This window comes from Mandrillus leucophaeus, unplaced genomic scaffold (genome assembly GCF_000951045.1).
Source record: "Mandrillus leucophaeus isolate KB7577 unplaced genomic scaffold, Mleu.le_1.0 Scaffold49, whole genome shotgun sequence".
Classification (NCBI taxonomy): domain Eukaryota; kingdom Metazoa; phylum Chordata; class Mammalia; order Primates; family Cercopithecidae; genus Mandrillus; species Mandrillus leucophaeus.
The window spans coordinates 4,387,085-4,413,624 of NW_012105253.1; the positions used below are offsets into that span (position 1 = coordinate 4,387,085).

General features: G+C 41.3%; 1 pseudogene across 1 annotated transcript; it reads right to left on the reverse strand.

Moving 5' to 3' along the window:
- Nucleotides 1–21,887: 21,887 nt before the first annotated feature.
- Nucleotides 21,888–25,481, reverse strand: LOC105550562 (annotated as a pseudogene). Its single transcript, XR_001007744.1, has 3 exons — nucleotides 25,389–25,481; nucleotides 23,045–23,910; nucleotides 21,888–22,478 (listed from the first exon to the last, which is right to left on the reverse strand). The product of XR_001007744.1 is annotated as a protein RCC2 pseudogene (transcript).
- Between the last annotated feature and the right edge of the window lie 1,059 nt (nucleotides 25,482–26,540).

The following is a 26,540-nucleotide window of genomic DNA, read 5'->3' on the forward strand; positions in this document are numbered from 1 at the left end:
GCCTTGACACAGTTTTATCAATTGTCAATTTTATCAATTGTCAATGGTGCGTGTAGCAACATGTTAGCTCTTAGGCAATGGAGGAGGGAGCAAATATTATGAGAAACATTGGGAACTTATGGCTTAACAAAAACAGTAGTTTCCCCAAGTTTAGTTCAATAAGCTGCTGCTGCTGTGTGTGTGTGTGTGTGTGTGTGTGTGTGTGTCTTGATTATTTGAACTGTTATTTGGTTGATCAGAGGAAAATTATGGGTCATACATTCTGGTTTTGAAACATCTCCCCAGAGTAGAATCTTTGTTAGAAACCAGTGAAATCCAGTCTCTTAGCTCCCTTTTGATAACCTTGGATACCAGGCTTTATTTTAAATACTTCAAAAGTCCAGAAAACAAATTTGACAGTTGGGAATGGATAGTGGTTCAGATACCAGAAGGATTAGCATGAAAGGAAAAACGGAAAATAAAAAGAAGATGCAATAAATAGTAAGACCTGAGTTGAAGTGTAAATCCCTTATCCTGATCATAAATCTCGATTCAAAGACCTTGGCAGGACTTCATCTACACGGGATGTCATCTTGAGTCACAGGATCTTAAATCACAGAATTCACAGGAGGTTGTCTGCATTGGCAGTGGTCTGTTTCTGGGGCTTTTAAGTGGGTTCCAGGGTCAGATTTCCAGCAAGTTTGTATGTCAAAGTTACAGAATTTTTTCTTTTTATTATTTTTCTTGCAGACTAACCTCTTGGTAGTTACAAAGTTGTAAAATCTTAAGTTCTTCTCCTCTTCCTCCTCCCCGCCTTCCTCTCCCTCCTTCTTCTCTTCTTCTTATAAAATATATATAACATGAAATTCATTGTTTTTTGTTTGTTTGTTTTGTTTTGTTTTGAGACGAAGTCTTGCTCTGTTGCCAGGCTAGAGTGCAGTGGTGCCATCTCAGCTCACCGCAACCTCCACCTCCCAGATTCAAGCTATTTTCCTGCCTCAGCCTCCTGAGTAGCTGGGACTACAGGTGCACGCCACCGTGCCCAGCTAATTTTTGTATTTTTAGTAGAGACGGAGTTTCACCATGTTGGCCAGGATGGTCTTGATCTCTTCACCTTGTAATCTGCCCGCCTCAGCCTCCTAAAGTGCTGAGATTACAGGCATGAGCCACCACACCCGACCGAAATTTATTGTTTTAACCTTTTTTCAGCATAAGTTCAGTGCCATTAAGTACATTCACATTGTTGTGCAACCATATCACCATTCATTTCTAGAACACTTTTATCTTCCCCAACTGAAACATCATACCCATTGAACAATAACTCTCATTCCTTCCTTCCTCCAGTCCTTGGCAACCAACATTCTACTTCCTGTTTCTATGAATTTGACTGCCCCAGGAACCTCCAATCAGTAGAATCCTATGGTGTTTGCCTTTTTGGGACTGGTTTATTTCACTTATTGTAATGTCTTTAAGGTTCATCCAGATTGAAGTCTTCTCATATATAATTAAGTATATATGAGTTAAATAATATGATAACCAATGAGGTCAGAATGTACAAGGCAGAATCTGTCAGTACAAGTCTCAAGCCAAATCTTCAGGGAATTTTAGTAATAATTTCATACAGGGAGGGTGTATAGAGAGAAGGTAAACATCTCCTTATCATTCAGGCTGGTGGTAACACTTTAAGGCAAGGAAAAGTAAGCTCCTTCAGAGGCTGGTAGTATTGACTTTAAAATATCATTAGCTTACCTTTTTCTTAGAGCTTTAAGAATAATGTGGACAAAATGTTTCAAATTAATGTGAATACTTTGCATACATTAAAAAAATTTCTGCTGGTAAAGTGAGCTTTCATTATTATTGATGATTTAAGATATTTCCAGACAGGAAAATAAAATCTGTGTGTATCAGCCTGTTAGTCTTTGGCAAGGGGTTGTTTCAATTTGGTCAGACTATTTTTTAAACTAAATAATTATTAAAGCTGGGAGTGGTGACTCATGCCTGTAATCCCAGCACTTTCAGAGACAGAGGTGGGAGGATCTCTTGAGGACACGAGTTTGAGACCAGCCTGGCCAACATGGCAAAACTCCGTCTCTACTAAAAATACAAAAATTAACCAGGCGTAGGGGCACACACCTGTAGTTCCAGCTACTTGGAAGGCTGAGGTAGGAGAATCACTTGAACCTGGGAAGTGGAGGTTGCAGTGGGCCAAGACAGTGACACTGTACTCCAACCTGGGTGACAAAGTGAGTCTGTCTGAAAGAAACAACAACAACAAAACGCCAACAGCAAATACATATTGAGGGCTTACACGTGTCGTCTCAGTCCTCTCAAGAGCCCTATGAAGTATTAGACACTGCACCTGGCCCATTCTGTAATTTTTGTAAAAATATGAGACAAATATAAATTAAAATGATGTTTAGTGACCAATGTTTTATATCTTTATCTTACTTAAAAATTTTCCAGTGGCCGGGCGCAGTGGCTCATGCCTGTAATCCCAGAATTTTGGGAGGCCAAGGGGGAATGGATCACTTGAGGCCAGGAGTTCAAGACCTGCCTGGCCAACATGGCAAAAACCCGTCTCTACTAAAATACAAAAATTAGCTGGGTGTGGTGGTGCAGATCTATAGTCCCGGCTATTCGGGAGGCTGAGGCAGGAGAATCGCTTGAACCCAGGAGGCAGCAGTTGCAGTGAGCTGAGATCATGATGCTGCACTCCAGTCTGGGCAACAGCAAGATTCTGTATGAAAAAAAAATTCAGGTATATGAAGATAATTCACAGTTAACTCAATTTAACATCAGCTTAAGGTCTTAAAACTAAGGACGTGGAAATTACAATCTATGTTGACACATTAAATCTGTATGATTTAAAGCCTTGAATAATCCCTTTTATAAAGAATTATGTATTATAATTTAACTTAGTTTGACACATAATTTTAATATTTTATAATCTCATCTGAATTAGCTTATTTGACGAGTAAGATCAGTACAGGAAATTCATAAAACTCAAATTAATTAGCCTTTATATTAGGAAATAAACCCAAGACCTGTCAAAATAAGAAATTATGGTAAATAATTTTATACTGGTAAAATCTGAGAAAAGACAGCTATTTCTAAGCTAAAAGTATTAAACCAGTTTAATTTACTAAGGAATCCTCTTAATTAGGATTATTATATAAAACTCTTCCCATTATAACTATATATTAGTTATTACAATTTTTAAGTTGTTTAAAGACATTTGGCTCATGCCCGTAATCCCAGCATTTTGGGAGCCTGAGGCAGATAATTTCTTGAGGTCAGGAGTTTGAGGCCAGCCTGGACAACATAGTGAGAACTCATCTCTATTAAAAAAATTGTTGCTGTTATCACATTTCCTAGTAGGCCATTGGTTAAACTCACAGCTAAACTTTTTAAAAACATTTTTTTTTCTGTTACCACCTTACTGAGATTTTTTTTTTCTTAGAGATACCTTTAAAGCACAAAAAGAAAAAATCTCTAGAAATCTTTGAGTTCCTCTTCATATTTATATTAACATTTGATATATTAACACCATGTCTATTGGATAATTGGAATAAGAACTTGCTTCATTAAATTTTAAAAAATCTTACAATCTGGTTTATTAATTTTCGTAGAGGTAGATATATGCTTGCTTAAAAAACTATAAAATGGAACATTTTACCACCTCTTGTACAAGCTGGGATTGCAATGGCGATGAAGCAGAGACTAACATGGAAGCAGAGATGTCAGGATCTATGAGGAATATTGATCAGTTAAAGTAGGGGTCCCCAGCCCTGGGGCCAGGGACCGGTATTGGTTAGGAACTGGGCTGCGCAGGAGTGAAGCGTCACCTGTATTCACAGCTGTTCTCTATCGCTCCCATTACCGCCTGAACTCCGCCTCTTGGCAGATCAGCCGTAGCATTAGATTCTCACAGGAGCACGAACCCTGTTGTGAGCTGCACATTCAACGGATCTCTGCTGCAGGCTCCTTATGAGAATCTAATGCCTGAGGATCTATCACTGTCTCCCGTCACCTCCCGGATGAAACTGTCTAGTTGCAGGAACACAAGCTCAGGGCTCCCACTGATTCTACATTATGGTGAGTTGTGTAATTATTTCTTTATAGAGTACAATGTAATAATAATAGAAATAAAGTGCACAATCAATGTAATATGCTTGGATCATCCCGAAACCATCCTCCACGCCTCCCTCCACCAGCCCCCGCTTCACCCTGTCCGTGGAAACATTGTCTTCTAAGAAACCAGTCCCTGATGCCAGAAAGGTTGCGGACCACCGAATTAAACAAACAAAGATGGCGGGCGCGCCACCGAATTAAACAAACAGAGATGGCGGGCGCGCCACCGAATTAAACAAACAAAGATGGCGGGCGCGCCACCGAATTAAACAAACAAAGATGGCGGGCGCGCCACCGAATTAAACAAACAGAGATGGCCGGCGCGTCGCCGAATTAAAGAAGCAAAGATGGCCGGCGCGGTCGCTCACACCTGTAATCCCAGCACTTTGGGAGACTGACGCGGGCGGATCACCTGAGTTCTAGAGCAGCCTGGCCAACATGGCGAAACCTCGTCTCTACTAAAAATACAAAAATTAGCTGGGCATGGTGGTGGGGGCCTGTAATTCCAGCTACTCGGGAGGCTGAGGCACGACATCACTTGAACCCCGGGAGGCGGAGTTGCAAGGAGCCGAAATCTCACCACTGCACTCCAGCCTGGGAGGTAGAGTGACACTCCTCCAAAAAAAAAAAAGAAAAAAAAGAAAAAAGAAAGACAGAATTATGAACCACCAGGACCCTTCGGGGAATCATTATTAAAATCTAAGTAATTTTTTTATTTCCTTCTAAATATAGCAGCATAATCTCTGTTTCAGTGTCCATGTCTCTTGTAAAAGACAGTCTCTATGTTTACGCCCTTGGGTAGCGCAACACTGAAAGAAAACGGCCCAGATGATTGCAACGCGAATAATGGTATGCTCTGTTGCTGGGGAACTACTGCTATGCTACTGCTTAGCAATGTTACAGCTCCGCAGCTGTGACCCCATTAGGTAACAGAACGACTCAAACCTCATGAGAAACTGGGAGGAGATGAGAAATTGCCTCATTACAACCTCCTTGGCAGATAGAAAAGTGAGTGAGAATGGCCCCAAGCATCTCCTCAAAAGCCTCCCATGTGCTCAAGTTTCAGAATGATACAGGATGTTTGGCCAAGGCTCAGATTAGCTGCAGTTTAAGCTTGGCTTATGTGGTCTATGGATACATGCAAGGTCACCACAAGCCAACAAGGAGCCATTATTTTACATTATGTAGTAAAAGTCTGTCTTCAGGCGCTTACCCCAAAGGATATATGTGTGAGGCATTCCAAAGGTGTCTAACACCAGTCTCCAGTTCAAAAAGCCTAGAAATAGAGGTGGAAATTGATGGTGCTAATTATCAGGTACAGTTTTGACTGATGACACCTGTGCATAAGGGTCATCCTTTCATGCCACACATCTGTGAAGAATGCTGCTATAATTTTTTGGTTATGATCAGTGATTTTTTTTTTTTTGAAATGGAGTCTTGCTCTGTTGCCCAGGCTGGAGTGCATTGGTGTGATTGTGACTCACTGCAACCTCTGCCTCCCAGGTTCAAGTGATTCTCTTGCCTCAGCCTCCCAAGTAGCTAGGATTACAGGCTTGTACCACCACATCTGGCTAAGTTTTAGATTTTTAGTAGAGACAGGGTTTCACTACGTTGGCCAGGCTGGTCTCGAACTCCTGACCTCAGGTGGCCCCCCACACCCCGCAACTCCACCTGCCAGAGTGCTGGGATTACAGGCGTGAGCCACTGCGATGATCAGTGTATTTGGAGCCTTGTCATTTTCTGGTTCCGCCTTTTGGACTCTTAGTTGCCCAAGGCCATTTTAGGCAAAACTCTGTTGCAATCGTCTTTGCAGTTGGCTGGTGTCATCTATGTGCTGCAGTTGTTTCTCAGCTTTCCACAGTTGACTCTGGTGTTTAACGTTTCCTTTCAGAGCCTCCTTTCCCAGAAGGCAGGTCGACTTAGCAAGAGGACATAACTAGTTTTAGGGTTCCCAGGACAGTTGTTGGGCGGTTCATGTCATTGCCTTCCTCAGGGAGATGTTAGGAGGTAATATGTATACATAACATAATCATAATGTATCTGACCTTACATAACCCAAGAGATCCTTTTAATACTGATATGCCTTCCTGTTTCCTCCTTCCATTGTTGCATCTCTCCCCCATCCCCAGCTTTATCCTGGAAGTAAATGCCAGAATCAGCTTCGCTCTTTCCTTTTTACCTCCTGCCTTTTGTGTGATTCTTATTTATTTATTTATTTATTTACTTACTTACTTACTTATTTATTTACTGGAGACAGAGTCTGACTCTGTCACCCAGGCTGGAAGTGCAGTGGCACAGTCATAGCTCCCTGAAGCCTCAGACTCCTCTGCTCAAGTGATCCTCCTGCCTCGGCCTTCCAAAGCACGGGGATTATAGGCATGTGACATTGAGCCTGGCTTGTGTGATTCTTTGAAGTCACCCCAGGCAGTTTTTTGCTTCTCCTTCTAGTCTCAATACTTGTGTTACCTGCCCTTTTCAGGTACAGTATTCACTTTGATTAGAAAGAAGTGGATTCCAACCAGAAGAACGAATGTGGCTATTAGTAGACCCTTGGAACTCTGTGTGTATAGCAAGGAATAGCGCTGGTGGAATGTGAGGTCATTGGTGTAACTTTTTGAAGTGCAGGTCTTTAATGAATTATCTGCTGATTCCCTAAAAGCTTCTGCTTTTTAGATTTTTAATTGACTCCAAGGTTGGAACATGTCTAAAATTGCTCTTGTCTTTGCAGAAGCCGTTTACTGCAAGTGCTTTGGATTGCCGTTCACTCTTATTTTGTTGCCAACTAAATCTCTTGTGCTTTCTGTTTTTGAGAGTTTTAAGTTCACTGATAGTATGCTTTCTTTATTCTAAAGGTGGTATGAATTTGGTCTTTTAAACTGACTTTCTGCATAGTTATTTTTAAAAATTGGGAACAGGAAGGAAAGTAGATGACCAGCTTAATCTGATGTCTTATTGCTTCCATCTTAATAGCAGTCTGTTATTTATCAGAGCAATTTTCTCTTGGCTTATACTGAAGGCATAATTTATAATTTGTAATTTCTGTTTCCTGCATGAACTCATTTTCATTCAGACTCATTTGTCTATGTGCTTCAAATGCAAACATTGAAAGCATGAAATCTGTTATCATTTTAATAATCTGAGAACAGAAAAAATGCATAAAAATAGGTGAATTATAATGGATGGGCTGTTTACTTTAAGCACTGTAGAAATGAACCTAAAAGGATTAGTTTTCAGTTGTATGCAATGAGCTGAAAGCACGGCATTAGGAACCAGTACCCTTTAGCATCTATCAAGAAAGACTCTTGTGTTAACAGGCTTCCTCAGCCCCAGTTCTGTTGACATTTGAGGCCAGATAATTCTTTGCTGTGGGAAGTTATCCTGTGCATTGTAGGAGGTTTAATAGCATCCCTGTCCTTTACCTATTAGATGCTAATGCCACCTCTGTGTCTCCCACCCTAGTTGTGACAACCAAAAATATCTGTAGACATTGCCTAATGTCCCCTGAGGGAATGTGGGACAAAATTAACCACAGTTAAAAATCTGGCCAGGCACAGTGGCTCACGCCTGTAATACCAGCACTTTGGGAGGCTGAGGCGGGCAGATCATCTGAGGTCAGGAGTTTGAGACCAGCCTGGCCAACATGGTGAAACTCCATCGCTACTAAAAATATAAAAATTACCCGGCCATGGTGGTGCATGCCTGTAATCCCAGCCACTCGGGAGACTGAGGGAGGAGAATCACTTGAACCAGGGAGGTGGAGGTTGCAGTGGGCTAAGATCACGCCGCTGCACTCCAGCCTGGGTGACGGAGCAAGACTCTGTCACACACACACAAAAAAAGACTCACTGTGGTAAAGGAATGAAACCACTCACTCAAAACAGCTTTTCCAATATTAGATGACAAAAATCTATAACACATCACTGTATGTCCATTATATCTAACCCAGTACTTTAGAATAAACTTTTTACAATCTTATGAAATATTAAAAACATTGATTGCTGATATTATCTGAGCTCAGCATGATTAAAAGTAAAATGTACAAGATAGAAGATAAAGCTCTACCTCAGAAATTAAAATAAATAAGAACTCTTGTGAACAACTGTTAATCAAAGAAAAAACCAAAATCAAATTTCAGAATATCTAGAAAATAACAAAATTGAAAACATTACATTTATAAGGTCTTAACCAAAACAGTACTCAGAGAAACATTTATTGTATTCAATGTTTATATCACTAAACGAAAAGAAAAACAAACCAATAAAAGAATGAAATAGGTACACAACCTAAGAAGTTAGAAATTTATCGACAAGCTAAGAAAAACCAACAAAATATATCAGTAAAAGAGGACAGAAAACAAACAAACAAAAAACAGCAGAACAGATCAATACATTTTCTTTCCCTTTGGGAAATCTGCTCTAAATAAATCCAGAAAAGAAGCAAAACTAACTTGATACAAAACTAATTGGTTAGTAGGAAAAGGAACAAAACCGCAAATACATATATCACTCATCTGTCACTTATATCTTCAACACAAAGTTTAAAATTAAAAAACCATTAAAAATAACTATAATGCTGAGCATGGTGGCTCACCCCTGTGATCCCAGAGCTTTGGGAGGCTGAGGCAGAAGGATCTCTTGAGGCCAGGAGTTCAAGGTTACAGTGAGCTATGATTGAGCCACTGCAGTCCAGCCTGAATGACAGCAAGACCCTGTCTCTAAAAAAATAAAAAATAAACAAAACAAAGAAACTGTAACTACAATAACTTGTTAATGGATTCACAATATAAAAAGATGTATCAAGGCTGGGTGCAGTGGCTCACGCCTGTAATCCCAGCACTTTGGGAGGCCGAGGTGGGCCGATTGCTTGAGCTCAGGAGTTCGAGACCAGCCTGGGAAACATGGCGAAATACTGTCTCTACAAAAATTAGCTGGGCGTGGTGGTGGGTGCTAGTAGTTCCAGCTCCTCAGGAGGCTGAGGTAGGAAGATGGCTTAAGCTCAGGGAGCAAAGGTTGCAGTGAGCCGAGGTCACACCATTGCGCTCCAGACTGGGCGACAGAACCAGATCCTGTCTTGGAAAAAAAAAAAAAAAAGAAAGATGTATCAAAACATCATGTCATACACTATAAATATATACAATTTTTATTTGTCAATTAAAAATAAATTTTAAAAATTACAGACATATGTATTTATTTTTCATTTGTTCAGGCATTCCACAACCAGGTATTACATTTCTACTCTGTTTAAGTAAGTGTTGCTGGAAAAAAAACACAGAATCTCTATTTTTACAAGTGAAAAACTGATACATTACTTACCCTTCCTATTGTGTAATGTGATCAAAAGGGCTCTGTGAAACATGGCCATACATAATGTGGATTTTTAAAATGGAAAAATAGGTATGTTCCCGGTATGGTGGCTCATCCCTGTAATCTCAGCACTTTGAGAGGCCAAAACAGGAGGATCCCTTGAGACCAGGAGTTTGAGACCACCCTGGTGAATAAAGTGAGACTCTATCTTTACAAAAAATTTTAAAATCAGCCAGTTATTGGCTGGGCACGGTGGCTCACACCTATAATCCCAGCACTTTCAGAGGCCGAGGTGGGCAGATCACCTGAGGTCAGGAGTTCGAGACCAGCCTGGCCAATATGGTGAAACCCTGTCTCTACTAAAAAATACAAAAATTAGCCAGGCATGGTAGCAGGCACCTGTAATCCCAGCCATTTGGGAGATCAGCTATTTGGGCGGAGAGTTAAAGGAGAATCGCTTGAACCCAGGAGGTGGAGGTTGCAGTGAGCCGAGATCATGCCATTGCACTCCAGCCAAGGCAATAAGAATAAGAAAAAAAAATTAGCCAGATATTGTGGTGTGTAACTGAAGTCCTGCTGTTTGGGATGCTGAGGCAGGAGGATTGCATAAGCCCAGGAGTTCAAGGCTGCAGTGAGCTATAATCGTGCCACTGCACTCCAGCCTGGATGACATCGTGAGACCCCTTCTCTAACATAAATAAATAACCAAAATTTTATGTGGATTATTTTAGTTGAGAAGATGAAAAGTGTTGCAAATTGTGTGTGTATCTGCACCTCTGTGTTCCATATCTTGAATTTATTAGAATGATTAAGGTTGATTATTAGTGTCTTGATATCTATATACAGATTACATAAATTGAAGAAATCCATATTCTGTCTCTTATTTTAATACTTCCCTTGTTTATTGTAAATGGCAGGTGTTTATGTAATACAAGAAAGCTCTGTTAGTATGTACTTTTGATGACTTTGCACCAAGAAAAATGCATTTAATATACATAAAACTGTGCAAAATGTATTCCTTAGAGTTAGAACTCAAAATGAGTTTAAGATGTCGTATTGGCTGTTCTAGTATTATTCCTTTGTCTAAATTGCTTCAATGACTTTCTATATTCTTCTAAGAAAAACAAGACTAAAGTTCTGTCACGTCCTGTTTACCTATCTAGGCTTATCTCAAGCCACCACTTATCTGAGTCAGTTCTTAGCATAGACAAATATGCAAATTGTGACATCAAAAATACAGAATGTGACCAGACGTGGTGGTTCACACCTGTAATCCCAGCACACTGGGAGGCCAATGCAGTCAGATCATTTGAGGCCAGGAGTTTGAGACCAGCCTGGCCAACATGGTGACACCCCATCTCTACTAAAAATACAAAAATGACCAGGGCGTGGTTGCATGCACCTGTAATCCCAGCTAATTAGGAGGCTGAGGTTGGAGAACTGCTTGAACCCAGGAGGTGGACACTGTAGTGAGTCAAGATCATGCCATTACACTCCAGCCTGGGTAACAGAGTAAGACTTTGTGTGTATGTATATATATATATATTATATTTATTTTTTTCAAGTTTATCCAAATGTCATTTTTTATATATATATATATAAATATTGGGGAGGGGATCAAATTTAAATTACTATAAGCTTAAAATAGCATGTTATAACTATAAGGTGTTATATGTAAGCCTCATGGTAATCACAAAGAAAATACCGATCATAGATACACTAAAGATAAAGAGAAAGGAATAAAAGCATATCTAGTTATAGTTTAAATATGGTTTGTCTACATTAAACCTCATGTTGAATTTTTTAAAAAGTTTTAAATTTCAATAGCTTCAGGGGTACTAGTGTTTTTTGGTTACGTGGGTGAATTGGATAGTGGTGAAGTCTAGGATTTTAGTGCATCTGTCACCTGAGTAGTGTACATTGTACCCAACAGGTAGTTTTTCATCCCTCAGCCCCCTCCCACCCTCTTCCTTCTCAGTCTCCAATGCCCATTATACCATTCTGTATACCTTTGTGTGCCCATAGCTTAGCTCCCACTTATAAATGACAGCATGTGGTATTTGGACTCATGTTGAAATCTGATTTTCAACGTTTGAGGTAGGGCGTAATGTGAGATGTTTGGATTATGGGGGCAGATCTCTCATGAATAAGTTAATGCCCTGCATTGGGGGTGACTGTCTTCTCACTCTGTTAGTTCTAATGAGAGCTAATTGTTAAACACAGCCTGGCTCCTCCCCCTCTGGCTTCCTCACTTGCCATGAGATCTCTGCATATTCCAGCTCCCCTTCACCTCCTGCCATAAATGGAAGCCCTTACCAGATGCCCAGTCTTGAACTTTTCCAAACATCAGAATGGTGGCCAAAGAAATCTTTTTTCTTTATAAATTACTCAGCCTCGGGTATCCCTTCACAGCAATACAAAACAGAATAATACCATTACAGAAAATCGTCATAGCACAAAGAAAGACAGCAAGAGAGGAAGAAAGAAACAAAGGATCTACCAAACAGCCGAAAAACAATGAACAAAATGGAAATAGTCAGTCCTTACTTTCAGTAATTACTTTACATTAAATAAATTAAACTCACTGATCAAAAGACATGCAATGGCTGAAAGGATAGAAAAAAGACTCAACTATATGCTGCCTATAAAAGACTCACTTCAGCTTCAAGAATAGACATGAACTGAAAGTGAGCAGATGTAAAAAGATATCCCATACAAAAGGAAACCAAAAGAGAGGATGAGTAGCCATACTTATGTCAGACAAATAGACTTTAAGTCAAAAACTGTGAAAAGAGACATACAGTGCCGTTATATAGTGATAAAGAGGTCAATTCATCAAGATGATAGAACAATATGTAATATGGAACAATATATAATACACACACACACACACACACACACACTATTCTGTACCCAACATTGGAGAACATAAACACATAAAGAAAATATTAATAGATGTGAAGGGAGAATTAGACAGCAAGACAATAATAGTAGGAGACTTCAACATCGCACTTTCAGCAATGGATAGATCTTCCGGACAGAAAATCAATAAGGAAACATTGGACTTGAACTATACTTTAGACTAAATAGACCTAACAGACACATACAGAACATTCCATCCAACAGCAGCAGCAGGATACACATTCTTCTGAAGCACACATAAAACATTCTCTAAGATCATATATTAGGCCACAAAACAAGTCTTAACAAATTTCAAAAATTGAAACACTGTGGTCAGGAGTGGTGGCTCCTGTCTGTAATTCTAGAGTTTTGGGAGGCTGAGATGGGAGGATCACATGAAGCCAGTAGTTTGACACCAGCCTGGTCAATGTATCAAGACTCTATTTATGTATTTTTTATATATTTATGTATACTTATTATAAAAATCTATTATATGTATCTATTTATGTATATTCTTGTATATTTTATAAAAATAAAAAAATTGAAACTATGTCAACTACCTTTTTCAACAACCATAGTATGAAACTAGAAATAAATAACAGAAAGAAAACTGGAAACTCACAAATATATGGAAATTAAACATCATGCTCCTGAACAACCAATGGGTCAAACAAGAAATTGAAGGAGAAATTGACAAAATATGTCGAGACAAACAAAAATGGAAATCTTACATAACAAAATGTATGGAATGCAGTAAAAACAGGTCCAAGAAGGAAGTTTATAGCAATAAATACCTACATTAAAAAAGAAGAAGGATCTCAAACAAGTAACCTAACATTATTCCTTAAGGAACTCAAAAAAGAACAAACTAAACCCAATGTTAGTAGAATAAACAAAATAATACAGATCAGAACAGGGAAAAAAAAGACTGGGAAAACAATAGAAAAGATCAACAAAACTTTTTTGAAGACATAAACAAAATTGACAAACCTTTAGCTAGACTAAGGACAAAAGAGAGATGACTCAAATCAAACTAGAAACCAAAGAAGAGCCATTACAGCAGGTAACACAGAAATACAAAGGATTGGCTGGGCACAGTGGCCCAGGCCAAGGTGGGTGAATCACTTAAGGTCAGGAGTTTGAGATCAGCCTCTCCAACATGGCGATACCCCATCTCTGCTAAAAATACAAAAATTATCTGGGTATAGTGGTGTGTGCCTGTTGTCTCAGCTACTCAGGAGGCTAATACATGAGAATAATCTGAACCTAAGAGGCAGAGGGTGCAGTGAGCTGAGATCACACCACTGCATTCCAGCCTGGGCAACAGGGTGAGACTCTGTCAAAAAAAAAAAAAGAAAGAAAGAAATACAAGGATCTTAGGAGACTACTATGAATAATTATATATCAACAAGTTGGATAACCTAGAATAAACAGATAAATTCCTAGAAATATACAACCTAACAAGACTGAATCATGAAGAAACAGAAAATTTGGACAGATAAGTAAGGAGATTAAATTTTAAATCACTAATAAGCCAATGTGGTGGCTGACGCCTGTAATCCCAGCACTTTGGGAGGCTGAGGTGGGCCAATCACGAGGTCAGGAGTTCGAGACCAGCCTGACTAACATGGTGAAACCCCGTCTCTACTAAAAATACAAAAATTAGCCGGGTGTGGTGGTGGGTGCCTGTAATCCTAGCTACTTGGGAGGCTGAGGCAGAAGAATTGCTTGAAACTGGAAGGCAGAGGTTGCGGTGAGCCGAGCTCGCACCACTGCACTCCTGCCTGGGCGAAAGAGTGAAACACCATCTCAAAAAAAAAAAAAAAAAAATGAAACCACTAAGAAAACTCTGCCATCAAAAAAAAGAAAGAAAGAAAGAAAAAAGAAAAAAAGCCTAAAACCTGATGGCTTCACTGCTGAATTCTACCAACATTTAAGGAAGCATTAGTACTAGTACTTCTCAAACTTCTCAAAAAATTAAAGAGGAAGGAACACTTTCCAACTCAATTTGTGAGGCCAACATTATCCTGACATGAAAGCCCGGCAAAAACACTACAAAAAAAAAAAAAAAAAATTACAGCCCAATATTCCTGAGGAACATAGATGCAAAAATCTTCAACAATAGACTCACAAACCAAATTCAATTGCATATTAAAAGGATCATTCACCATGATCAACTTGGATTTATGCCTGGGATGCAAGGATGGCTCAACATATGCAAATCAATAAATGTTATACATTGTATTAACAAAGTGAAGGACAAAAATCATCTCATCTCCTGATGCATAAAAAGCATTTGACAAAATTCAGCATCCTTTAATGATTAAAACTCTGAACAAATTAGGTATAAAAGGAATGTTCCTCAGCACAATAAAGGCCATATATTACCAGCCCACAGCTAACATCATATGCAATGGTGAAAAGATGAAAACTTTTTCTCTAAGATTGGGAAGAAGACAAGGAAGTCCACTATTAAGAGATGGGAAACACCAAATGTTTTTCCTAATCCCACGTACCCCTCAGCACAACACTTCTAATCCTAAATGTGTAGGGGCTGTTCACCAGACTCCCAAGCCATCCTCCAGCAGACACTAACTGCGTGTCCTAAAACTTAACTCAATTCTGATACCGTCTACCTAGAGATAGAGTCAGATCCCACAGATTAAGGACTCAGCCCCTTGACACTGCCCCCATTTCAGATGTCAATGGTAAGCCTCAGGTTGTGACCTGTGCTTCTGACCGATCAGCTCTAAATTGGGGTTCTCAAGACCCCCTCCTTGGGATCTATTAATTTGCTAGAGTGGCTCACAAAACTCAGGGAAATACTTTACTTACATCTACCTATTTATTACAAAGGATGTTTTAAAAAATACAAATGAACAGCCAGATGAAGAGATACATAGGGTGGAGTCTGGAAGGGTCCTGAGCATAGGAGCTTTCATCCCTATGGAGTTGGGGTACACTACCCTTCCAGTATGTAAATGTGTTCACCAACCAGAAAGCTCTCCAAAACCTGTCTTTTTAGGTTTTTTTTTTTCTTTTCTTCTTTTTTTTTTTTTTTAATTGAGACAGAGTTCCTTCTCTGTTACCCAGGCTAGAGTGCAGCAGTGTGATCTCAGCGCACTGCAACCTATGCCTCCTGGGTTCAAGCGAGTCTCCTGCCTCAGCCTCCCAAGTAGCTAGGACTACAGGTGCGCACCACAATGCCCAGCTAATTTTTGTATTTTTAGTAGAGATGGGGTTTCACCATGTTGGCCAGGCTGGTCTTAAACTCCTGACCTTAGATGATCTGCCCACCTCAGCCTCCCAAAGTGCTGGAATTACAGGCATGAACCACTGCACCCAGCCATCTTTAGGTTTTTAATGGAGACTTCATTAGGTAGGTATGATTGGCCTTTGATGACCAAATCAACCTTCAACCTCTCTCCCCTCCCTAGAGGTGGGGGTGGGGCTGAAAGTTTCAACCCTCCAATCACACAGTTGGCACCCGGGCAGCTATCCTGAGGTGATCGAGGAGTACTCAGTGATCAGCCATCTCATTAGCATATAAAAAGACATATCGCTTTGTAGATTTCAAGGATTTTAGCAGCTGTGTGCCAGGAACCAGGGACAGAGACCAAGTATATATTTTTTATTATATCACAATATTACACTCACTCTCACCACTTCTTTTTTTTCAACATAGTACTGAAGTCCTAGCCAAAGGAATTGGGCAAGATAAAGAAATAAAAGTCATCCAAATCAGAAAAGAAGTTAAAATGTCTCTGTTTGCTGATTACATGATTTTATATATAGAACAACCTAAAGATTCTATCTAAAAGTGTTAGCATTAATAAATGAATTCAGTAAAGTTTAGGACACAGCATCTACATATAAAAATCACTTGTGTTTCTATACTTTAGCAATAAATTATCTGAACAAGAAATTTTTTAAAAAGTCACATTTATAATAGCATCAATAGGAATAAAATAATTAGGAATAAATTTAACCAAAAAGGTGAAATATCTGTATACTGAAAACTATGAAACATTAATGAATTAATGAATAAAATTGAAGAAGACACAAATAAATAGATATTTCATGTTTATGGATCAGAAGAATCAATATTGGAAACTTGTCTATATTACTGAAAGTGATCTATAGATTTAATGCAATTCCTATGAAAATGCCAATGTCATTTTTCATGGAAATAGAAAAAAAATCGTAACATTTATATGACACCTCAAGAGACCCTGAATAGATAAAGCAATCTTGATCAAGAATAACAAAGCTGGAGGCTTTGTGTTCTGATTTCAAATTTCATTACAAAGTGATAATAACCAAAGCAATATGATACTAGCATAAAAACAAACACATAAACCAGTGGGATGTAATATGAAACCAATAAATCAACTAATACATATATGATCAAGTAATGTTCAACAAAGATGCCAAGAATATATAATGCAGAGGGAATAGTCTCTTCAGTGAATGATGTTGGGAAAATTGGATATCCACATTCAAAAACAAACAAAAAAATGAAATTGGATTCTTATCTTACACCATGCACAAAAATCAACTCAAACTTAATTAAAGATTTAAACGTTAAGACCTGAAACTATAAAATCCCTAAAAGAAAATATAGAGGAAAAGCTCTACGACAGAGGTCTTGTCAGTGACACCAAAAGCACAAGCAACAAAAGCAAAAATAAGCAGACAGGATTATATCAAAGTAAAGTTTCTGCAAAGCAAAGGAAACAATCAGCAAAACGAAAAGTCAGCCCACAGAATGAGACATAATATAATATGCACAAACCAGAAAACCCAAAAGGAGTTTATATCCAAAATATGTAAGGAACTCTTACAACTCAGTGATTAAGTTTATTTGCTAAGAAAGTTATAAATGCCACAAATAAGAGAAGTCATAATATTGGTTTTCTCTGGAAGGAGGATATGAATTGAGAAGCAGGTGAGAACCTCCTGGAGTGCTGGAGATATTTTATCTCTTGATCTGGATGTCAGTGGCATGGGTGTTGATATGGTTTGGATCTGTGTCCCCCCCACCAAATCTCATGTCTAATTGTAATCCCCAGTGTTGGAGGTGGGGCCTGGTGGGAGGTGATTGGGGCATGGGGGTGGATCCTTCATGAATGGTTTAGCATCATCACCTTGGTGCTATTCTCTTGATAAGAGTTCTAAAGAAATCTGTTTGTTTAGAAGTGTGTGGCACCTCCCCAACCCCCACTGCACTCCCTTGCTCCTGCTTGGGCCATGTAAGATGAGCCTGCTTCTCCTTCACCTCCCACCATGATTATAAGTTTCCTGAGGGCTCCCCAGAAGCTGAGCAGATGGCCAGCATCATGCTTCCTGTACAGCCTGTGGAACTGTGAGCCAATTAAACCTCTTTTCTTTATAAATTACCCCATCTCAGGTATTTCTTTATAGCAATGCAAGAATGGAATAATACAGATGTGTATATATGTAAAAAATATCACTGAGCTGTACATATCAGATTAGTGTACTTTATGTACTTTACTGTGATTGTATGTATTTATATATACTCATATATATGCATAACAAATAAATTACAAATAGTTTAATATGAAGGCAAAATTCTTTATCAAGGGATGTGAATTCAGTATTGCTCAGTGTGCACAGTCATCTGTTTTCTGTGGGCATCAGGGTAATTCATGTAGTTTTCAATATACGTTGTTACCACAAATTTGTAGAGTAGGTAAGGGCCTATCACGACATTAAAGCTATTATTGCATTCCTGCCGCAACTCATTAAAGTACAAAACTTTGTATTTTCTCTAAGATACATTAAGAAAAACTATCTAAAACTTGAAAGTGGATAGAAAAATCAGTGTCCACTTTCAGTGTTGTTGTGGGGATTGTCTAGCAGGCTTCCTCAAGGACTGATTCCCCCCAGGGGAAACTTTGTAACTTTTTTTGATTTGCTGTTAATTATTTGTGGTATGAGGTTCCTAAGACCACCCTCAGGTTCAATAATTTGCTAGAAGGAACCACAGAACTCAGAAAAGCTGTTCTACTCATAGTTATGGTTTATTATAGAAAAAGAATTTAGATTTATTATCCAAGGTAAAAGGAGAATATGGTAGAGTCCAAGAGAGAGACCAGGCACAAATTTCTACTTGTTCTCTCTCAGTGGAGTTGTATGGATAGTGCTTAATTTTTCCAGCAGTGATGTGTGACAACACATAAGCAGTATTGTCAACCAGGGAAACTTATCTAAACTTTGAGATCCAGGTTTTTTTGTTTTTTGTTTTTTTTTTAATTTTGAGATGGAGTCTTGCTCTGTCGCCCAGGCTGGAGTGCAGTGGCGTGATCTCGGCTCACTGTAAGCTCTGCCTCCTGGGTTCACGCCATTCTCCTGCCTCAGCCTCCCGAGCAGCTGGGACTACAGGCGCCTGCCACCACGCCCAGCTTATTTTTTGTATTTTTAGTATAGACAGAGTTTCACCATGTTGGCCAGGATGGTCTTGATCCTCTGACCTTGTGATCTGCCCACCTCGGCCTCCCAAAGTGCTGGGATTACAGGTGTGAGCCACCATACCTGGCCCTAGATCCAGGGTTTTTACTGGGGGTCAGTCATATAGGCTTGGAGTGCCCACATAGCTGACCTCAGTTACTCAGTCTCCAGCCCTTTGGAGTCAAACTGACATCATGTAGCCACCTCCTTTCCCTCCTCCTTAATAAATCACATTGTTAGCATAAACTGTCTAGTGTGACCCAAAGCCCCAGATAACCAAAGACATTCTTCTCAGGAATGACATTCCAAGGGCTTAGAGGTTATCCTCAATAAGTGGTTAATGGCCAGACCTTTCTTTGGAAGGTGCAGGGTTTAGATTTCCCAGATCAGTTGAGTGAATCATTTAATAGGGTAATTTACAATTTTGTAAGAGTAGTTGTTAACTAATAGAAACCTGGTAGTGATGAAAATGATTTTTGTCCAATAACAATGCAAATGGATCTTTTATTGTAGAGTTGTAAATTATTAAATCTAGTAGAAAAGATAAACTCAAAAGTTATATAGTTGTATTGCTTTTCAGAAGGCTAAACTGGTTTGGATCTAAATGAGCAATTTGATCCAAGCATCCTTTCTTTCAGCTGCTGAAAATATTTTACTTTCTCCAATTCTCTTGGTAGTTCTCTTACCATTTTTCTGTTTCCATCATTAATGAGATAATTAAATTACTAGTATGTACTCATTTTGTATTTACATAAGAATCATGTTTTTAATATTTATTTATTTATTTATTTTGAGATGGAGCTTCATGCTTGTTGCCCAGGCTGGAGTGCAATGGCACAATCTTGGCTCACCACAACCTCCGCCTCCCGGGTTCAAGTGATTCTCCTGCCTCAGCCTTCCCGAGTAGCTGGGATTATAGGCATGCGCCACCACGCCCAGCTAATTTTGTATTTTTAGTAGAAATGGGGTTTCTCCACGTTGGTCAGGCTGGTCTTGAATTCCTAACCTCAGGTGATCCGCCCGCCTTGGCCTCCCAAAGTGCTGGGATTACAGGTGTGAGCCACTGTGCCCGGCCTGATTTTTAAAAAATTATACTTTGACAGTTTCTTCTCATTTACCCCCTCTGATAGGCAGCAACCTTCTTAATTTTCAGCGTGGATAGAGATATCTACTCTATCTTTTTTGTGGGAATCTGAAGTGAGGGAAGCAGGAAGCTAAATCCTAGTACTCCAAAACTCCTGTCAATCGAAAATAATCAAAAGGTTCAGAATCTAATTTAAAGAGAGTTTATTCAAGCTCAAAGAGTGAGGATGGACCACCCAAAAACAGCAACTCTAAAGGAATGGAGTCAGCATTTTGAAGTAGGGAATTTAAGATTCCATTTATATAGACAGGGACAGATACTTTAGTGGGATTACAACACTATTTACACAAAGTTGGTGCATAGTTACAGCAATTTGATTGGTTATAGGCAGTGTTTCCTTTAGGGAAGGGGACATTTAACACTTTTTACAGAGGGTGTTATAGTTATGTGTTTTTTGTCATCTGGTCTAAGCAAAGTGAGGCAGCAAAGGGGAAGTGAATCTATGACCAGGGCCATTAATGAAGAAGGCAGGAGGCATAAATCTGTGGTGCAGTTGAATTCTCTCTAGTCATTGTGCAGAACAAGAAAAATAAGAAAGTGAGTTAATCTATCTGAGAACAGAAGTTGTAACCATGTGTGACTCAGATCATAGCCATATCTCACTCAGAGCTTAATGTGTTTTGGGGGGTTCCAATAGCTTTTAAATTTTATTTATCTCCCGGCCCTGAAAGTCCCTGTTGCAGATATCTCTTATTTTGTCTGCTTCTTGGGGTAACCTATTTCTGGTGATTCAGGCAAGATTGTAGTTCCTTATGATTCCTTTCTCCTCAGTGCTCCTCTCGTTCCACCCGCTCCTACCCTCTTGCCTTTCCTTCCCTCTCCCACTGTCTCCCTCATCCCTCTCTCTCTTCTTCTCTGCACAGGGATGAGTTTATGTCTCAGGCCTTTCTATTCAGTCTGCACCAGGCCATCACCATTGGTTCCAGCATGATGCATGCTGGCCAATCAGAGTTCTTCCCAGGATTACTTCCTTGACAGAGCTATTCCCAAAGACTCTCACTCTCCTCTAGGCTCCTACTCTGGTTGAAGGAGAGTGTTTCTGAGAGCTATCATGCCTGCTCTCTGGAGATGGCTAGTCCAAGCGGGGGAAAAACAGCCACAAGTTGCAAAGACACAGTTTTGAGTCTGAGTTCTAGCTGCTTACAGCCACTTTGCCCCTGCACTTCTTTGTTTCCAGTTCTGTGATAAATTGAATTCACTATTTCTGCTTAAACTAGTCTGAATTGCATTTCTGTTACTAGGAACTAATAACATTCTGATGGAAAAATTGCTATATGGAAGCAGGGCATAACAAGTGAACACTCCTGAAAGTCAGAATCGACTGAATTAATTTGGGTGAAGTGTAATGGGAAACACGGTCCTCACTGGGAGTCCGGATGTCTTTACCATTATTTTATAACAACTCATATTTTTTCTAAATATGAGCAAATATTTTAAACATGAAGAGAAAAAAAACAGACTTTTAAAAGTATGCAGAAAAGGATAATTAACATTAGATCCCTTGTAAAAATGGAACCCCAGGGAGTCTAACAAAAATGCACCTTTGGCTAACTTTTGCTTTTTAAAATTGCTTGTCTGACCTCCCCTCCCATTGCACAGGAATGATAGCTTCTGGGAGATGTGTGAAGTTGCAGGAGTCCCCAGGAACATCAAAGGGTTCAGGGATTGTATTCTAGCAGTTTCTTTCTTTCTTTTTTTTTTTTGAGATCGAGTTTCACTCTTGTTCCCAAACTGGAGTGCAATGGCATGATCTCGGCTCATTGCAACCTCCACCCACTGGGTTCAAGCGATTCTCCTGCCTCAGTCTCCCGATTAGCTGGGATTATAGGCATGTGCCACCATGCCTGGGTATTTTTTTGTATTTTTAGTAGAAACGGGATTTCACCATGTTAGCCAGGCTGGTCTCGAACTCCTGACCTCAGATGGTCCGCCTGCCTCGGTCTCCCAAAGTGTTGGGATTACAGGTGAGCCACCACACCCGGCCCTAGCAGTTTCTTGATCTTCTCTTTCCTGGTCTCAATTTCATCTCGCACTATCACGAAGGAGTGTGAGTAGCCTTTGGAGACCTGCTTTGAAAAGACGCCATCCAGAGTCTTCACCTCTTGGGCTGCAGTGGAAGACTTGGGCTCATGCTCCCTGTATCCCAATTACCTAAAGGTTCGTTACAGCCCCCAGCTGATGGTGCTCTCATCGGCGGCTACAATGATGCTGCTCTTCCCACAAGCCAGCCTCCTGATTCTGCAGCCACAGAGGTCCTGCACTGCTTTCAGGTACTTGGAAGATTCACGGGAGATATTGGGCTCCCCAGAAAAAGAGACTACTAACTTCACAGACAGCAAAGGAGCAGGTGTAACCAACATGGATCTGGGATGCCCCACACCCAAGGAAGTCAAACTCCAACTTTACCAAGCAGAGACCATCTCATCCTTCTGCTCTGAGTGGCCCAGCCAACCATAGCAACCAAAGCCCCAGGAGAAGACTCATTTGTTGGAGTCCAGAATGAATGTGTGGTTAGCATCACAGGCCGCGACTTGCACAACTGTTACTGGCTGATGGGTTCTTGGCCCTTAGTAAAGAGAAATAGACCAAGAATCTGAGATGGACTTGAGCAAGGCAGTTTATTGGAACTCTCAGCTTGAGCAGAAGGAGAGGTAGCAACAGGAAGAGACCTGCAGCTAGCTCCCTGGCAGCAGGTTAGTTTGGGGTTTCATTTGCTTTGGAGCTCCTCCATGTGACATCATTGTATGTTTGGGGTAGTCTGGCGGCAGTTGTACCTAGGCAGTCTCTGGACATGCTTCTTCATGTGATGCATGTCTCATTAGCATCTTGAATCTCCACCCAGGGGTGTGAATTTTACTATTGAAATGAAGCAAAGGCCAGGTTAGGACAGGCTAGGACATTACTGGGCGAGTGCATTGGGGAGCATCTTTTGCAAAGTGCCCCCTGTTAGCCAAGATGCTTGTGCTCAGAGTACTGTGTCTCAGATTTGATTGGTCTATTTTTGTGAAAGGAAACGTTTGTGGTTGTGTGGCCGCAAGGCTGAATGTAGCTTCAGTCAGCACAGCATGTAAGGAAAATGGGAGGGGTCCCTGCCCTGTTCTGGGGGTCTCAAAACCACCTTTGGTACAGGCAGAATCTGCCCATCTTTCATTCTCAGTGAAGGTGGGCCACTCATCGTGGCACCGGCACCAGCTCGCAGCCTTGCACTAATCACTGTGCCTGGGTCCCAGCTGACCATATTGAGGGCACACGAAGGAACAGAGGTCTCCTTTGCCGCCCATTATACAGAATTCATTTCCACTGGCCATTCTAGTAATTGGCTGCCCGTTGTCCATGATCTGTGCGGGGCTGGGGATGCTCCTGTGTGGGTGCTGAGGCTCAGCTGCCCCATCGTGTTCTCCCCAAACGCAAACGCAGTGCCCGTTTCTGGCAAGGCCAAAGTGAAGTTCCGCCCACAGGCCTCCTACACACTCACTTCCTGGCAGAGACCCTCAGTGAGGCTGGGGGCTTCCATTTTCTTGATGTTGCAGGTCCCAGCTGCCCCTTCTCATTTTGACCCCAGCTCTGCAGCTTCCATTGTGCGGTGATGAGGATACTGTGCGCAGCACACAAACCCGAGAGTGCTGTCGGCGCCAGGACCCCACCAGGCACCCACATCTATGGGGCCCCCACAAATTCTGACCGAGACTGCGGTAAGCAGCTTGCTGTTTAGGCACTTCTTTTCCACCCATCGAGTCCCAGTTGGTTGCCCCCGAAATCAAAAGCTGCTGCCTTGCACTTCAGCCCTTGAAGTCTGATGCGCTCCTTGATGTGCTCAGGCTCCGCGACGACCGTGGCCCCGCCGCGCACCTTGTTCACATACGCAGCCCGCCAGGCTGTGCCTTTGCCTCCGCCAGGGCCCCGTGGAGCTGCCGCAGCGCTCGGCTTGAGCTTCCTGCCGGCAGGCTGGGACCTCCACGCTTCCCGGGCCGCCTGGGGCCCCTTTGGTTACCAAAGCCTGGTTCCTCCCAGGCTACTGCCCAGTCTTCATCCTGGGCTGGTCTCTGCTGGTTGGAGTAATGAGAAACCAGAGAGAAAAAGGAAGAGGAGTAACTGTTAAAAAAAGACGGATAGGAGGGCTTCCCCCCAACACCCGCGTCCCTTCCTCTCCTCCCCAGCAAACCCCCGCACTCCCCACCAGACCAAGGCTCCAGCCCATTCACCAGATTCACTTAAAGTGTAACTTACATTTTGGAACTTGGACCGTGTGTCTGCCAAGGCTCAGGCTCTGGTGCTGGGTTAGAAGATTGTGCTGGATGCTTCCTGTGGCCTTCAGTGAAGTCCTTCATAAAGGAACCAAGTTTTGGTTCAAGCTTGGAGTGCAGAAGGCAAAGAGAGAAGAGAATGTGGCCTTATTAAGAAAGTCTGATCTGCTTTGAGCTGAGTCAGGCAAGCACTTGACGTGCAAAAGGAGAATTTTGCCCCAAGGCAGTTAGTACATCCAGGGAGGGTAGCCTGAGCTCAAGCCGAGATCCTGAGGAATCCTAACAGAGAAGTCAGGGGGATAGCTCCTGCCAGAGAAGATATGACGCACCAGAAAAGTCTTTTACCAAAATGGCCCTTGGATGACAGAGTAAGCCTATTAGTCCTGTTTCTCATGAGTTGGAAGCAGAGACTAGGGTGGAAGAAACTAAAGTGAGAATTTGGGGATTTCATGTGTAGAGACAGAAACATTAAGGTTGCTATTCGGATTCAGGGAGGATTCTGATTCAAGAAGCAGACATTGAAGTTATCAGCAGAAGCCTGACGTTCTGAGAAATACCAAGTCTTGGAAATACGAGTTTGTTCATCTTTGCCAGTCCCTATGACTGTGACCTTGGAATGCACACACCTCAAAGTGTTGAAGGCTGAAGACATGGGATCATTGCCTGTGCCCCTCTGATGGCCTCTCCTGGTGCTGTGTCATTACTGTGGAAGGAATGACAGTGCCTGAGGGAGGCCCTCTTGGAGAACTGGAGAACTGTCAGGGATAAGAAACATTTTTTTTCATGTTATATGGGTAATGTGCTGATGTTATAACAAGGTTTGAGGGTGGCACATCGCACACATGCACATGAACACTTAGTCATCATGCTCATGAACTACAAAATGATCAAGAAACGTTCCTTTTTTTTTTTTTTTTGAGATGGAGTTTCACTGTGTTGCCCAGGCTGGAGTGTAGTGGCACAATCTTGGCTCACTGCAAACTCCCAGGTCCAAGTGATTCTCCTGCCTTAGCCTCCCAAGTAGCTGGGATTACAAGGATGTGCCACCATGCCTGGCTAATTTTTTTTTTTTTTGTACTTAGTAGAGACAGGGTTTCGTCATGTTGGTCAGGCTGGTCTTGAACTCCTGACCTCACATGATCCACCAGCTTCGGCCTCCCAAAGTGCTGAGATTAAAAGCATGAGCCATCACACCCGGCCAAGAAACCATCTTACCAAGAAACACTGCAGATCCAGAAACATTCTGTGTCCTGGGGCAGGATGTCTTTGCCGCTCCAGGCCGCTATGTTTCTGTGGACCAGTGAGCATGGCATGCCATGGGTCTCCTCTCCTTTTTCAGGCAGGTTGCATCACTATTGATGGATCTTTCTACATAGCTGATCAGAGGCCATTGATAAGAAAAATTGATTTGGGTTAACAAACATCTCTTTGGGGTTGCAAAAGTCCCCAAAAGATCAAGATGATTGGTTGTCAATACTTGGGCTCAGCACAGCATTGATTTGGCAAGGACATTTTTACAGCTGATGTTAACTGGAGAGACAGGAAATCTTTACTGAGGGGTGGTGTGTTCGTTTGTAAAGCTGCTGTAACTAAGTACCACAAACTGGGTGGCTTAAAGAACAAAACTGTAGTGTTTCACAGTCCTGAAGCCTAGACATCTGAGATCAAGGTGTTGGCAATGTTGATTCCCTCTGAGGGCTGAAGTGAAATCTGTTCCAAGGCTTTTGCCTGGTTTCTTGTAGTTGTTGGCAATCTTTGTCATTTCTTACCTTGTAGAAGCATCACCCTGATCTGTGTTTTCATCTTCACATGACATTCACCCTGTGTGTTGTCTGTGTCCAAATTTCCTTTTTTATGAGGACACAGTCTTATTGGTTTAGGGTTTGCCTTACTCCACCCTACCCCAGTATGATCTCATCTTAATTAATTACATATGCAATGACCCTATTTTATTTATTTTTAAGAGATGAGGTCTTGCTTTGTTATCCAAGCTAGAGTATAGTGGCATGATCACAGCTCACTTCAGCCTCAAACTCCTGGGCTCACACAGTTCTCCTGCCTCAGCCACCCAAGTAGCTGGGTGCCATGTGTGCATAACCATATCCAGCTAATTTTTAAATGTTTGTAGACATAAGGTCTCCCTCTGTTGACCAGGGTGGTCTCAAACTCCTGGCCTCAAGTGATCCTTCCACCTTAGCCTCTCAAATAGCTGAGATTACAGGCATGAGTCACCACACCTGGCCCTATTTTTATTTAAGATCACATTCTGAGGTACTGGGGGCTGGGCTTTAACGTATGAATTTTGAGAGGACACAGTTCAACCCATAACAGATGGGAAGCTTGAGAGGGGTGACAGTGGAGGGAGAA